This window comes from Schistocerca nitens, chromosome 2, assembly GCF_023898315.1.
Source record: "Schistocerca nitens isolate TAMUIC-IGC-003100 chromosome 2, iqSchNite1.1, whole genome shotgun sequence".
NCBI classification, from domain to species: Eukaryota; Metazoa; Arthropoda; class Insecta; order Orthoptera; family Acrididae; genus Schistocerca; species Schistocerca nitens.
In genome coordinates this window covers 998353630-998370733 of record NC_064615.1, presented here as the reverse complement: position 1 = coordinate 998370733, position 17104 = coordinate 998353630, and the positions used below count along the sequence as shown (strand labels likewise).

The 17104-nt window shown below is 45.6% G+C and overlaps 1 protein-coding gene across 1 annotated transcript in view; it reads left to right on the top strand.

Moving 5' to 3' along the window:
- The first annotated feature begins 1490 nt into the window (after positions 1-1490).
- Positions 1491-17104, top strand: part of LOC126234755 (uncharacterized) — a 112958-nt gene continuing 97344 nt past the window's right edge. The window contains exon 1 of the mRNA XM_049943504.1: positions 1491-1648. The gene's annotated coding sequence lies outside the window, so the exon portion shown is untranslated. The remainder of the gene's footprint in view (positions 1649-17104) is intronic.

Genomic DNA, 17104 nt, shown 5'->3' with positions numbered 1-17104 from the left:
AGGCTGCCTGATCCGCAGCTTCACTCCCGACGTCCACGGCGACCGAGCGAGGTGGCGCAGTGGTTAGCACACTGGACTCGCATTCGGGAGGACGACGGTTCAATCCCGCGTCCGGTCAGCCTGATTTAGGTTTTCCGTGATTTCCCTAAATCACTCCAGGCAAATGCCGGCATGGTTCCTTTGAAAGGGCACGGCCAACTTCCTTCCCCGTCCTTCCCTAATCTGATGAGACCGATGACCTCGCTGTCTGGTCTCCTCCCCCACAACAACACAATCCACGGCGAGGTCCAGCTTTCCACCCATGACATCATGCAGCGCGGTACTGATGGGCCCAACTACATGGTGAATGGACCGCTCAGGATTGGCATCACGTTCTCTTCACCGATGAGTGTCGCCATATGCCTTCAACCAGACAATCTTCGGAGACGTGCTTGGAGGCAACCCGGTCAGGCTGAACGCCTTAGACACTGTCCGGCGACTGCAGCAAGGTGGAGGTTCCCTGCTGTTTTGGGTTGGCATTATGTTGGGCCGACGTACGCAGCTAGTGGTCATGGAAGGCTCCATAACGGCTGTACGATACGTGAATGCCATCCTCCGACCGATAGTGCAACCATATCGGTAGTTTATTGGCGAGGCATTCGTCTTCATGGACGACAATTCGCGCCCCCATCGTGTACATCTTGTGAATGACTTCCTTCAAAATAACGACATCGCCCGACTAGAGCGGCCAGCGGTCTCCAGACATGAGCCCTATCGAACATGCCAGGGATAGATTGAAAAGGGCTGTTTATGTACGACGTGACCCAACAACCACTCTGACGGATCTACGCCAAATCGCCGTTGAGGAGTGGGACAATCTGGACCGATAGTGCCTTGATGAACTTGTGGATAGTATGCCACGACGAATATAGGCTTGCATCAATGCAAGAGCACGTGCTACTGGGTATTAGAGGTATCGGTGTGTACAGCAATCTGGAGCACCACCTCTGAAGGTCTCACTGTACGGTAGTATAACATGCAATGTGTGGTTTTCAAGAGCAATAAAAAGGGTGGAAATGATATTTATGTTGAGCTCTATTCCAATTTTCTGTACAGGTTCCGGAACTCTCGGAACCGAGGTGATGCAAAACTTTTTTTGATGTGTGTATGAAGCAGATTGACAATACTAAACTTTAATGTACAAAGCGATGGGCGACATGCAATATAAATCAGTCCTGTGATATATGCAATGATCTGGCATGTCTATCACATAGTTTGTGGATCACTACTAACTGTTCTCGTAGCACTCTCTGCTAGGCCGTGCTAATACTCCACTAATGTGCGGCCGAAGATGGCAGGAGCGGCGCTTATATTCACTTCTCGCAGAGGTCGCTCCAGTCGGCACGCTGTCCTTGTAAGCGGGCTGTTGGCTGACGTCGCCGCACCGCCTTTCCTGATCTTGCGTGCTTCCTCTTCGTTGCTTGTGGTTACGCCAGAACAGTTTGCGACAGTGTTTCGGCATTTGTCTGAGACCGGGGCGCTTCAGGAAGGAGGAAATAATGAAGGAGGTACCCGACATGTTCGGACACCGGACTTGGAGGAAAACGTGATTAACACTGTGGAAGGCGACCACCGTGTCAGTACCAGGCAGCTGACCCGCCAGTACAGGGTAAGCCAGACAATTGTTACTATCCTTTCACTTACGCCGTGTGCAGGGCTTACTAGTGACAGACTTTCCACATCAGGAGCAGTTTTGTTACTGGTTTCTTCACCAGGCAACCACAATTCCGGAATTTGTATCATCCGTCCTATTCACAGATGAGGCCTCAATTACGCAGAGTTACAGTCATCTGTGGGATCGTATGCAGAACTCCCGCGGTATGATGACAGCGTCGGTGCGAATGTGTGGGCTGGAATGGATCGCAATCGTATTTTGGGACCAGACTTCCTTCCACATCGCCTAACAGGCCGGAATTATCGGCGTTTCTTGCGAGTAACTTTGCCTCCCCTGCTGGAAGAAGTGCCATTTATGATTCGAATGATTATGTTGCTGCTACGTGGTACTGCATATCGCCGTTAACGCCTCAGTCGTGTCTTCCCTGGTAGATGGATCGAACGAGGAGGTCCAGTTGCACGGCCTGCTCGTTCAGCAGATCTCAATCCGTGCGATTTCTGGTTATGGGGCTGCCTCAAAAGTATCGTGTATGCAGAGCCCATTCCAGATGTGGAGAAACTGGAGCAGCTTATTCATGCTGCCCCTGACACTGTTCGGATGCAGCCTGGCCGATGTGAACGTGTGAGGCAGAACATGCTACGGCGCGTACTCGCAAGCGTTGAGGCACGCGGGAACCATTTTCAACACACAGTAACTGTGACTGCATGGTACGGCACATATTAGACCGCAGTCTCTGTAAGGATGTATGATTGAATAAATGGTCTCCTGCATGGAAACCCATTTATGAAGCTACGTCCAGAGCGAGCAAGGCAAAGTAGGATGTGCCGATCAGCCAACCCACCACGCCAAGCTCATGCTTTGCTCTTATACACGCTGTGACACTCAGATGCATAAGGAAGAATTTTGTTCGGTATTGTAGAAATTCGGCCGGCCGCTGGTGGCCGAGCGGTTCTGGCGCTACAGTCTGGAACCGCGCGACCGCTACGGTCGCAGGTTCGAATCCTGCCTCGGGCATGGATGTGTGTGTTGTCCTTAGGTTAGTTAGGTTTAAGTAGTTCTAAGTTCTAGGGGACTTATGACCTCAGCAGTTGAGTCTCATAATGCTCAGAGCCATTTGAACCATTTGTAGAAATTCGAAATTCGAAGATTATTGCTTTGTTGTTCTATATCATAATGACATCGTGTTCTGTTTCCTACTCACCCAGTGGACAAAGGAACGCAATAAATTACAAGCTGACACAATCACAAAGATATGTTACTGTTGTGTAATTTAAAACTATACTGTCAAGAATACCACGAAATCATTTCAGAAATATAACGTTATTGATCAAGTGGGTTCAAATGAGAAATATTAATAGTTAAGTAATATTATTGTCATTTCTTGATAAGTCTAATTGAAACGACCTCCCCTTAAACATACTTTCGTTTTCCGTCCCAGAAGAATATATAATTGTTTCTTTGGCTTAATGAGGAACTTCTGGTTTATTTTGACAGTTATTTAGTTCGATACAGGCTCCATAGATCATCTTTTACCGAAATGATGTGGAACGAGTCAGTTTCAGGATTTGTATACATGATTAGCGTTAACAATAATCAACACATTACTATTTTTAGTCCTACACATACAACTGCACTTATTTTAGCTCTTTTTATTTTTAATTTATTTTTGCCAGTTTTTAACTAGAAATACGTCAATGGATTAGAAGGCGTCGTCCAAGAGAAATGATTTTAATTTAGATTTAAAACTTGCTTCGCTACCTGTCAGATTTTTATGTAGTTGAGGAAATGATCAAAGATTTTTGTTGCTGCATATGAAACTCCTCTCTGAGCCATTGAGAGCTTTAACAGTGGGTAATAAAGGTCATTTTTCCGTCTTGTGTTGTAGGTATGCACATCACTGTTCTTCTCAAATTATGGTGGATTGTTTTTGACATATTTCATTACAGAAGTATGTATTGTGACAGTGCGGTTAAAATTCCCAGCTTTTTGAAGAGGTACCTACCACATGACGCCCGTGGGTGAACACAACCTATTATTCTTACTCCACGGTTTTGTGCAACCATTGCTTTCTTTCTAACCGAGCCGAGAAGATTATTCTGTAATAGATTGTTGAGTGGAAATATGCAAAATACGTCAGGACGTTGATATGTTTGTTTACAAGATTAGCAATTATACGGCGAACAATAATAGCTGAACTTAATTATTTGAGGAGCTCAGTAACATGGCTCTTCCAATTTACGTTTTCACCAATAGGTACGCCCAAAAATCTGGAGCATTCGATCCCCTACATACTCCTCAGACCACCGTACGGTGCATGGCGGAGGGAGCGCATTTCGAGTCGAGTTCGACTCGCAAATACAGCAAGGGAAAACGATTGTCTAAAAACCTCCGAACGAGTCCTAATTTATTGCATCTTGTATTCGCGGTCCTTATTCGAAATGTATGTTGGCGGCAGTAGAATCGTTCTTCAACCGGCCTCTAATGCCGGTTGTCTAAATTTACGCAAAAGTGCCTCGCGGAAAGAGCATCATCTTCGCTCCACAGATTTCCATTTGAGTTCTCGAAGCATCTCCGGAATGCGAGTACTTACGAGTCGATCAAACCAACCGGTAACACATCTAGCAGCACGGCTCCGGGTTGCTTCGATGTTTTCCTTTAATACGACCTGGTGCAGATCCCAAACACTCGAACAGTACTGAAGAATATGTCGCACTAGCGTTCTACACGCCTTCTGCCTTGTGGATGAGCGACACTTACCCAAAATTCTACGAATAAAAGAATTCGAGCATCCGTCTTCCCTACTACCAACCTGATGTACTCTCCAGTCCATGTTGCTTTGCAGCGTTACGTCTAGATATTTAATCAAAGTGACTCTTTCAAACTGTACCCTACTAATGGTGTACTCGAACGTTGCAGGACTTTTTTTCCTCCTGGTCTGCATTAACTTATTCTTTTCTACATTTAGAGCTAACTGCCATTCTTCACACTAACTATAAATTGGTCCAAATCATCTAGTATATTCCTACAATCACTCAACGACGATACCTACCCGTACACCACAGCATCATTAGCGAGCACCGTGAATTGCTGTTCATCGAGTCCGACAGTTCATTTACGTATACATACAGAATAAGGAATATGTCCTATTGACTGATACCTTCTTTTAGCCAAGTTACGCCACAAATTTCTATTTTCCCTAATTCTGTTCAGTATCTCCTCATTGGTTACGTAATCTGCCCATCTGATCTTCAGCATTCTTCCGGTAGTACCACAGTTCAAAGCTTCCTTTCTCTTCTTGTCTAAACTGTTTATCGACCACGCTTCACTTCCATTCAAGCTACACTCCATATAAATACCTCCAGAAAAGACTTTCTAATACTTGAATCTGTATTCGAAGTTAACAAATTTCTCTTCCTCAGAAACATTATGCTTGCCATTGCCAGTCTGTATTTTATATCCTCTCTACAATGCTTCGGCCATCAACAGTCATTTTGAAACTTGAAACTTCCTGGCAGATTAAAACTGTGTACCGGATCGAGACTCGAACTCGGGACCTTTGCCTTTCGCGGGCAAGTGCTCTACCAACTGAGCTACCCAAGCACGATTCACGCCCCGTCCCCACAGCTTTACTTCTGCCAGTATCTCGTCTCCTACCTTCATTCTGGAAACAGTCATTTTACTGCCCATATAGCAAAACACATCAACTACTTCTAGCGTTTCGTTTCCTAGTCTAGTTCCCAGAGCGTCGCCTGACTTTCCTCTACTACAATTCATTACCTTGTTTTGCATTTGTTGATGTTCATCTTGTAACATCATTTCAAGACACTGTCCATTCCGTTCAACAGCTCTCCCAAGTCCTTAGCTGCCTCTGAAAGAATTACAACTTCATCGGTCAGTCTCAAAGTGTTTAATTCTTCAGTTTTTCCATTCGTGTCAGTATTTTGCAACCATGACTTATTAAACTGATAGTGCGTTAATATTCACGCCTGTCAACACCTGCTTTCTTTCGAACTAGAATTATTACACTCCTCGTGAAATCTGAGGGTGTTTCACTTGTCTCACACATCTTGCATATCAGGTGGAATAGTTCTTGTTATGGCTGACTCTCCCAAGGCTGTCAGTAGTTCTGACGGTATGTCATCTACCCCAGGGGTCTTGCATCGATTCAAGTCTTTTAGTGCTCTGTCAAATTCTTCTCGCAGTTTTATATCTCCTATCTAATCTTCATCTACGTCCTCTTCCCTTTCTTCTTCTTCTTGCGTTACGACCTCTGTAGGACCACGGGTAGCCCCTTCGTGGACTGCATTTTCCTCTTCTTCTCCCAGAACCTCTTCATTCTTTCTCTTCTTCTCTCCCGCTCTTCTTCCGAGATCTTCAGTTTCCGTTTCTCCTGGCGGCTCCACTGGTGACATTCTAATCTTTTCCTGTATTCTTCTCTGTCATTGATCTCCGGCATATTTGTCGGTGTATATTTGTTCCTCCAATTTTCCTTTCCTTCGACCTTGATCCCCAATTCCAACCAGTCCTTCTCAAGTTCAACAACCCACCTGGTTCCTGTCTTTCCCCTTGTCCTCCGTGTTGTTTCCCACACACTCTTCGTCATTCTGTCCATACTCATCCTAACTACATGTCCAGCATACCTTGCCTTTTGAGTCTGATTTCCCCGGATATTGTTCGCATGTTCCGGTACAATTCTTCCCTAGGTCTTCGCGTTCACCTCTCTCCACCTCGTTTGGGACCTAGTATTTTTCTCAGTATTTTTCTCTCTTCTTTCTCTAGTTGTTCTGCCCCATTTCTTCCTAGTGTCATCGTCTCAGCAGCATATAATACTGCATTCCTCACTGTTGCCTTGTAGTGGCTTATCTTTGCCTCTGTGGATATATTCTTTTTATTGTTTATCTCTCTCGTCATGCAGAAGGCTGACCTCATCTTCTTTATCCTCTCTGTTTTTCCCTCCTTGCTCCTGTTCCTTCCTGTTATAAATTCTTCCAGGTATTTAAATTTGTCCACCATTTGCACAGTGCCTTCCGGTGTTTCCCAGTCTGCAGTGGTGTTAAATGTCTTTGTCTTGTTATAGGCGACCCTCAGTCCCACCTTTCTGGCTACCTTACTTAAGTTGTCGAGTTGTGTCTTTGCGTCTTCTTCCGTCTCACTTACTATTGCTATGTCATCTGCAAAGGCTAGGCAGTCCACTTGAGCCCTGTTGTCCTTTTTGTCCCCCACATGGGTCTTTGGTATTCCCATTTCCTCGTTTATTGCTCTCCACTACCTGATCACTTCGTCCAGTGCTATATTGAACAACAGTGGTGACAATCCATCTCCCTGTTTAACACCAGTCTTGATCTCAAATTCTTCTGACAGTGCTCCTCTGAATCTCACCCTTGCTTTTGTGTCTGTCAGAATTTCTTTTATGAGTTCTTGTGTAGTACCATCAACTCCTCTGTTCTTCAGGATCCTAACAAGAGTCTGTCTGTCGATGGAGTCATATGCCTTTGTGAAGTCCACGAAGGTTATTACTGTCTTTTTGTTTCTTAAGGCCCTATGTTATATCAGTTGCTTCAGGATAAATATCTGTTCTGCACAACCTGTTCCCTTCCTGAATCCCGCTTGGTAGTCGCCAGCTGTGCTTTCTACCTGTTCTTCTACTCTCTTGAGCAATAGTTTTGACAGCACCTTGTATCCGACCTCTAGTAGCGATATTCCTCTGTAGTTGTTTGCATCTCTCTTGTCCCCCTTCTTGTGTATTGGTACTACAATTGCATTCTTCCATCCTTCTGGCAACTTCTTTGTTCTCCAGATCTGGTGAATTATGTTGGTCATGTTGTCTATTGCTTTGTTGCCTCCCCTTTCTATAATATTAAAGTTAATTTCCGTTGTATAACCTCTCTATACAAGTATATTCCTTCCATATTTTACCTCTCCCTTCATTGCTGAGTTCTGGTTTCCCATCTCATCCCTTGATATTTATATAGATACTTGTAACTCTAAGAAGCGTGTAATAAGAGTTGTGATACAGCCTGTCCAAGCAGATCAGAGACGAACAATGAATCATTCTGGCGACGGTATGTGCCTCAAATTAGGAAATCCACTGACATAAACGACAGTGGAAAGTGAAGGACGGTAAACCGACAGTGAGAGAGTGTTAATGTCTGCGCCACACCACAGAACAAAGAGGTGGGTGGCTTGGCCCCTCCCTAAAGCAGGATAGGCGGCAGTCTGTTGCAGATCTGACGACAGGCACATTTCAGAGCACACCGTTCATTGCACATTGTTGAACATGAGGCTTCGCAAGAGATGACACTTAACGTTAACTTAAATCATCAATGATGACTGCAGTGGGCACAGGATCGTTTGGTTGGGTGAATCACGTTTCTTGTTACACCAGGTCGATGGTCGTGTCTGGATAAGCAGTCATCCAGGCGAACTGCTACTCGAGGATGATGATGATGTTTGGTTTGTGGGGCGCTCAACTGCGCGGTTATCAGCGCCCGTACAAATTCCCAAACATTGCTCTGTCCAATCCCATCACTTTCATGAATGAGGATGAAACGATGAGGACAACACAAACACCCAGTCATTTCGAGGCAGGTGAAAAGAACTGCTACTTGAAACATGCAACGCGCCACGGTTGATGATGTTCTCCCTGCCGCCGTTGGATAAGCAGCTGCAGCAGCAAGTCGTATACCCCTAGCTTACTTATTTGTTACATAGTTTAATTCTTAATTTCTTTGCGTGTTTTTGGGTACTTGCATTGTTTAATTCATAAATTTCGGGCGTATTATAGTATTTGAGAGTTGTAGCATCGCGCTTTAGCGTTTACTTCGTAGATTCTTACATAAATTGCGTGTGAGTTTCGTATAGGAGGTGTAATTTCGAGTTTTAGATACTGTAATCGTAAATTCAGGCAGATTGTAGCGCAGTCGTTAGGCATTTGTACAGGTTAGTTAATACATTCTTTGCGTGTTTCCCTTGCGTTATCTAGGCACGGACTCTTGTTTCAGTAACTGTTGTTCAACATCGATTAGAATGGACAGGGACTGTGATTGCTGTGTTCGGATGAGGGCTGAATTGGCATCCCTTCGCTCACAGCTGCAAGCGGCGCTGACTTCGGTAGCGCAGCTTGAGGCTGTTGCCAATGGGCGCCACTGTGGAGAGCCGGACTTGGGTATCACGGGGATGTCAACCTCGTCCCGTCTGTCCCCAGATCGGTCTGCCGCTGTGGTTGCCCCGGATGCTGCCCGCAGTGGGGCTGAGCCCTCGCCTGTGGTTGATTGGGAGGTCGTTCCAAGGCGTGGCAGGCAGCGAAAGACGTCCCCGGAGGCTGATCAGAAGGCCTCCCCGGTGTGTCTGACAAACAGGTTTCAGGCACTGTCTCTGGCTGAGCCAGATGCAGCTGCCTGTCCTGTTTCAGAGGATGATTCTCAGCCTTCAAGGTCCGGCAATCACAGAGGGTGGGCTTATTGGTAGTTGGCAGCTCCAATGTTAGGCGCGTAATGGGGCCCCTTAGGGATATGGCGGCTAAGGAGGGGAAGAAATCCAGTGTGCACTCTGTGTGCATTCCGGGTGGAGTCATTCCTGATGTGGAAAGGGTACTTCCGGATGCCATGAAGAGCACAGGGTGCAGCCAGCTGCAGGTGGTGGCACATGTCGGCACTAATGACGTGTGTCGCTTTGGATCTGAGGAAATTCTCTCTAGATTCCAGCGGCTATCTGATTTGGTGAAGGCTGCCGGTCTTGCTTACGAGATGAAGGCAGAGCTCACCATCTGCAGCATCGTTGACAGAACCGACTGCGGACCTTTGGTGCAGAGCCGGGTGGAGGGTCTGAATCAGAGGCTCAGACGGTTTTGCGACCGTGTTGGCTGCAGATTCCTTGACTTGCGCCATAGGGTGGTGGGGTTTCGGGTTCCGCTGAATAGGTCAGGAGTTCACTACACTCAGCTGGCGGCTACACGGGTAGCGGAGGCAGTGTGGCGTGGACTGGGCGGTTTTTTAGGTTAGAAGGCCTCGGGAAAGTACGGTGTGGACTGCAATCTCAAAGGGTGCATGGCAAATACAGGACGTGCTTGGATCAAGGAACAGTCGGAATTGTAGTTGTAAATTGTTGTAGTTGTGCTGAGAAAGTCCCCGAGCTTCAAGCGCTAATAGAAAGCACAGAAGCTGAAATCGTTATAGGTACAGAAAGCTGGCTAAAGCCTGAAATAAGTTCTGCAGAAATTTTTACGAAGTCTCAGACGGTGTTCAGGAAAGATAGATTAGGCAGAATTGGTGGTGGAGTGTTTGTGTCTGTCAGTAGTGGTTTATCTTGTAGTGAAGTCGAAGTAGATACTCCGTGCGAATTGGTATGGGTGGAGGTTATACTTAACAGCCGAACTAAGTTAATAATTGTCTCCTTCTACCGACCCCCAGACTCCGATGATATAGTTGTTGAACAGTTCAGGGAAAATTTGAGTCTCGTAACAAATAAATACCCCACTCATACGGTTATAGTTGGCGGGGACTTCAACCTTCCCTCGATATGTTGGCAAAAATACTTGTTCAAAACCGGTGGTAGGCAGAAAACATCTTCCGAGATTGTCCTAAATGCTTTCTCCGAAAATTATTTCGAGCAGTTAGTCCACGAACCCACGCGAATTGTAAATGGTTGCGAAAACACACTTGACCTCTTAGCCACAAACAATCCAGCGCTGATAGAGAGCATCATGACTGATACAGGGATTAGTGATCACAAGGTCGTTATAGCTAGACTCAATACCGTTTCTTCCAAATCCACCAGAAACAAACGCAAAATAATTTTATTTAAAAAAGCGGATAAAGTGTCACTAGAAGCCTTCCTAAGAGACAATCTCCATTCCTTCCGATCTGACTATGCAAATGTAGACGAGATGTGGCTCAAATTCAAAGATATAGTAGCAACACCAATTGAGAGATTCATACCTCATAAATTGGTAAGAGATGGAACTGATCCCCCATGGTACACAAAACAGGTCAGAACGCTGTTGCAGAGGCAACGGAAAAAGCATGCGAAGTTCAGAAGAACGCGAAATCCCGAAGATTGGCTAAAATTTACAGACGCGCGAAATTTGGCACGGACTTCAATGCGAGATGCCTTTAATATGTTCCACAACGAAACATTGTCTCGAAATTTGGTAGAAAATCCGAAGAAATTCTGGTCGTATGTAAAGTACACAAGCGGCAAGACGCAGTCAATACCTCGCTGCCAGTGCCGATGGTACTGTTACCGACGACTGTGCCGCTAAAGCGGAGTTATTGAACGCAATTTTCCGAAATTCCTTCACCAGGGAAGACGAATGGAATATTCCAGAATTTGAAACACGAACAGCTGCTAGCATGAGTTTCTTAGAAGTAGATACCTTACGGGTTGCGAAGCAACTCAAATCGCTTGATACGGGTAAGTCTTCAGGTCCAGATTGTATACCGATTAGGTTCCTTTCAGATTACGCTGATACAATAGCTCCCTACTTAGCAATCATATACAACCGCTCGCTCACCGATAGATCTGTACCTACAGATTGGAAAATTGCGCAGGTCGCACCAGTGTTTAAGAAGGGTATTAGGAATAATCCATCGAGCTACAGACCTATATCATTGACGTCGGTTTGCAGTAGGGTTTTGGAGCATATACTGTATTCAAACATTATGAATCACCTCGAAGGGAACGATCTATTGATACGTAATCAGCATGGTTTCAGAAAGTATCGTTCTTGTGCAACGCAGCTAGCTCTTAATTCGCACGAAGTAATGGCCGCTATCGACAAGGGATCTCAAGTTGATTCCGTATTTCTAGATTTCCGGAAAGCTTTTGACACCGTTCCTCACAAGCGACTTCTAATCAAGCTGCGGGCCTATGCGGTATCGTCTCAGTTGTGCGACTGGATTCGTGATTTCCTGTCAGGAAGGTCGCAGTTAGTAGTAATAGAAGGCAAATCATCGAGTAAAACTGAAGTGATATCAGGTGTTCCCCAGGGAAGCGTCCTGGGACCTCTGCTGTTGCTGATCTATATAAATGACCTGGGTGACAATCTGAGCAGTTCTCTTAGGTTGTTCGCAGATGATGCTGTAATTTACCGTCTAGTAAGGTCATCCGAAGACCAGTATCAGTTGCAAAGCGATTTAGAAAAGATTGCTGTATGGTGTGGCAGGTGGCAGTTGACGCTAAATAACGAAAAGTGTGAGGTGATCCACATGAGTTCCAAAAGAAATCCGTTAGAATTCGATTACTCGACAAATAGTACAATTCTCAAGGCTGTCAATTCAAGTAGGTACCTCGGTGTTAAAATTACGAACAACTTCAGTTGGAAAGACCACATAGATAATATTGTGGGGAAGGCGAGCCAAAGGTTGCGTTTCATTGGCAGGACACTTAGAAGATGCAACAAGTCCACTAAAGAGACAGCTTACACTACACTCGTTCGTCCTCTGTTAGAATATTGCTGCGCGGTGTGGGATCCTTACCAGGTGGGACTGACGGAGGACATCGAAAGGGTGCAAAAAAGGGCAACTCGTTTTGTATTATCACGTAATAGGGGAGAGAGTGTGGCAGATATGATACGCGAGTTGGGATGGAAGTCATTAAAGCAAAGACGTTTTTCGTCGCGGCGAGATCTATTTACGAAATTTCAGTCGCCAACTTTCTCTTCCGAATGCGAAAATATTTTGTTGAGCCCAACCTACATAGGTAGGAATGATCATCAAAATAAAATAAGAGAAATCAGAGCTCGAGCAGAAAGGTTTAGGTGTTCGTTTTTCCTGCGCGCCGTTCGGGAGTGGAATGGTAGAGAGATAGTATGATTGTGGTTCGATGAACCCTCTGCCAAGCATTTAAATGTGAATTGCAGAGTAGTCATGTAGATGTAGATGTAGATGTAGATGAAGGCTGTACCGAACTGCTATAAGATCTGCACAAGTTTGATGATTGATGCAAGGAGAGGCAGTTTACCTTGGACGTAAGTAATTGCAATATATTGCTCACCAGTGGGAAAATGCTCCTATCGCAGCACAAAAAAGCGAAATGTTTCTGTTTATTTAAAAGACTTTAACTGAAAAGTAAGGTAACTGAAAAGTAAGATCTGCCTCTTCGTCAGCACCTTCAAAAATTTGCCCAAAACTTTTAGCATGCGAACACATTCGCGCTTTCTTTAACACGCAACCCATCTCAAACTCCCACAAGTTCCCCTAATTGTAACTCACTCACACCGACCAGTCCATCGTTGTAAGTCGCTCATAGGCATCTATTCGCAGTTGTCGTTTCTCACTCACTCATTCAGCCAGCTCATTGTCATTATTTCTTTGTGTCCATCTGTCATGGTCTCCTGTGTCACTGTCACTGTCACAGTCCCTTCGTTCTGTCCTGCCATAAGGGGCGTTCAAAAAGAAACGAGCTGGAGGCTTAATTACAGAAACCAGTGCCTGTATGATAGAAGTATTGACCCTGGCTGTGGAGACACTTGTCCCACTGTGACACAAGGTGGTGATTGGCTGTCTCATAAAATTCCCGGAACTGCGAGGTTAACCATTTCAGCACGTACAGTTGGACATCGTCGTCCGAGACGAATCGTTTGCCCCTCAGTGTCATCACAGGGACAACAGTGAATAACCAGTGTTACTCGCAAACCTTGACCAGCCTTCGCCAAGCGATCAAATCAAAACGACCAGGCAATCTCACCCCTGGGGTCATTCTGCTCCACGACAATGCAAAGCCTCATGCGACCAACACAGTCGCAGAACTCCTGCAGAAATTCAAGTGGGAGTTTCTCGGCCACCCTCCATACAGTCCGAACCTCTCTCCCTGTGATTACGCCATTTTCGGTGCCCTTGTAAAGGCTCGGAGGGGCAAACGATTCACCTCGCACGACGACGTCCAGCTGTACGTGAGGAACTGGTTAACATCGCAGCCCCAGGAACTTTATGAGACAGCCATTCGCCGCCTTGTATCACAGTGGGACAAGTGTCTCAACAGCCAGGGTCAATACTCCTAACATATATAACTGGTTTCTGTAATTATGCCTCTGGCTCGTTTCTTTTTGAACGTCCCTTTTACTGCTGTCTCCTGTCATTGTTACTGTCTCCCTCTTGCTCTCCCTTACTGCTAATGCGTCATTTCCTTCCTTCGTACTGCTGCTCTCTTTTCTCGCTGTCACTATCTCTCTCTTCCTTATTGTCACTAGCGTATACTCAGTCGCTCATTATCACTGGCTCTCACCCACTTTCGCTTTCTCTTTCTCTTATTCCTCCAAACCCCCCCCCCCCCCCCCCCATCAGTACGCTGTCTCCATCGCTCTTTTCCTAACACTGTTCTATCACTGTAACTACGTTCCTCTGACGACGCGTCGTTCTCTTTCTTTCACAATGCGATTGACTAGCTTCCTCTCTCTATAAAACAACCACTGTCTACTATCTAACAGGATTTATCACTTTTCCGTCTCTTTGCCACTGCTACTGTCTTCTTCTTTCTCAACACAAAAAAGCGCAAGTATGTTCGCATGCCAAAATATTTGGGAAAATTTTTATAGGTGCTGAGGAAGGTAGAATGAGGCAGCTGGTACCCCACTTTCCAATCAGAGACTTTTAAATAAACAGAAAGATATCCGCATTTTTTGTGCTCCGAAATGAACGTTTTTCCGCCTGTTCCCTTATTTTCCCTGCTACAGCTGAGCATTTAACTCATATGGATGGAAATACATTGGTCAGTAAAATTTAGATAGCTCACTTATGTGAAACTGAAATAACGCAAAACTAATTTCGCACCTCAGACCGGATTTTATGTTCAAAAAAAATTTGCATGTGCTTCAGTACTAGAATATGGCGTTCCCATATGATAACGGAGAGAATTTACAACATATTTCTCCGTGCTGCGTCAGTTTAGAAACTACGTTTTCAGATCTCACCGGATTTTACGTGTATAGGTACGATAACTTCGAATTTCTGAATCTAGGAAGCGGATAAAGATATGCAGGAAATTTTCAAGGTTGTTCGAGACCGGGATCTTAATAAAGCATCATAAAAATTTTAGCCTTTTACTATGCGTAGCCGTCTTGAAATCCTCGGCTGGGTTTTGGTCCGTTGATGACAGCGAAAACATTGTAAAAAAAAAAAAAAAAAAAAAAAAAAAAAAAAAAAAAAAAACCTTTTTTTGGGATTTTCCGAGGAATCACCAATGAACAAATTGTGCCTCCATAGGCCCCAGCAAGCCGAATGTAGACCACATGAAATGCAAAAGAACCACCAGATTTGCTCCATTTGCTAAGCAGGAGGAAGTGTGTAACATTCATACCTTGACCATTTACTGTAGGATAGTGACACTAAGACGGTCCTTCTGTTAGGGATGCAAATGATCCCTAGCCCAGGTACCATCCAAAACATTTGACTTTACCTTTTTATCACCAACGGAACCTGAGGTATGAGCACCAGATCGCACCGCTTTTACACTATGTGATCACAAGTATCCGGACACCCCCAAAAACAAACTTTTTCATATTCGGTGCATTATGCTGCCACCTACAACCAGGTACTCCACATCAGCGACCTCAGTAGTCATTAGACATCGTGAGAGAGCAGAATGGGGCGCTCCGCGGAACTCGCGGACTTCGAAAGTGGTCAGGTGATTGGGTGTCACTTGTGTCATACGTCTGTACGCGAGATTTACACACTCTTAAACATCCCTAGGCCAACTGTTTCCGATGCTATAGTGAAGTGAAAACGTGAAGGGACACGTACAGCACAAAATCATACAGGCCGACCTCATCCGTGGACTGACAGACCGACGACAGTTGAAGAGGGTCGTAATGTGTAATAGGCAGACATCTATCCAGACCATTACACTGGAATTCCAAACTGCATCAGGGTCCACTACAAGTACAATGACAGTTAGGCGGAAGGTCAGAAATTTCTTGGTCGATCGGCTGCTCATAAGCCACACATCACGCCGATAAATGCCAAACAACGCCTCGCTTGGTGTAAGGAGCGTAAACATTGGACGATTGAACAATGGAAAAACGTTGGTACACAATGTGGCGATCCGATTGCAGGGTGTGGGATGGCGAATGCCCGGTGAACGTCATCTGCCAGCGTGTGTAGTGCCAACAGTAAAATTCGGAGGCGGCGGTATTATGGTGTGGTCGTGTTTTTCATGGAGGGGGCTTGCAGCACTTGTTGTTTTGCGTGGTACTACACAGCGCAGGCCTACATTGATGTGTTAAGCACCTTCTTGCTTCCCACTGTTGAAGAGCAATTCGGGGATGGCGATTGCATCCTTCAACACGATCGAGCACCTGTTCATAATGCACGGCCCGCGGCGGAGTGGTTACATGACAGTAGCCTCCCTGTAATGGACTGGCTTGCAAAGAGTCCTGACCTGAATCCTACAGAAAACCTTTGGGATGTTTTGGAACGCCGACTTCGTGGCTGGCGTCACCGACCGACATCGATACCTCTCCTGGGTGCAGCACTCCGTGAAAAACTGGCTGCCATTCCCCAAGAAACCTTCCAGCACCCGATTCAACGTATGCCCGCGAGAGTGGAAGCTGTCATCAAGGCTAAGGGCTGGCCAACACCATACTGAATTCCAGTATTACAGATGGAGGGCGCCACGAACTTCTAAGTCATTTTCAGTCAGGTGTCCGGGTATTTTTGATCACATAGTGTATGTGCGGATCTTTGGAACATATCAGATACGTATGCTGTCGCATGCATACCGATAAATATGCGAGGAAAGGGAATTACTTTCACAACTGGCGCAAATCACTGGAAATAAAAAATCTTGTAAGATACCTAGGAGTACCATCCGTATGACATAAAGTGGAATGACCACATGAAACAAATAGAAGGGAAAAGAGACGCCACGATGAGATTCACAGGGAGAATATTAAGGAACGTACATGAAAGAGGTGGCTTGCGCAACACATATTCGACCGATCTGGAGCATTGGTCATCAGTTTGGGACCTGTACCAGGTCAGATCGCTAGAAGAGATAGACAAGATCCGAGGAAGTGCGGCCCATTTCACTACGGAATCGTTTAATCGGCTCGAGAGCATCACGGAGACGCCTGACAAAGTCGAGTGTCAGACGCTCCATAAGCAGCGTTGTGCATCATGGGCAGGTTGTCTATCGCAATTCCGAAGGCATACGTCCTGGGAAGAGAGAGCACCATATTGTTTACTTCCACATACATGTGGCGTAATGACCACAGTGAGAAAACCCGAGAAGTTAGAGCTAACGCGGAAATTTACCGGCCATCATTCGTCCCCTCGCCATCCGTGAATGGAACAAGGAAGGAGAGGAACAGACAGTACTAGAGGTACCCTCTGCCACACACCGTAGGACGGCTTGGGGAGTATAGATGTGTTTGTAGATGCAGGTACGGGAAAAAAATTGGCCGATGTCTTTTACAGGTAAACGTCCCAGTATTCGCTTGAAGTTTATTAGGAAAAT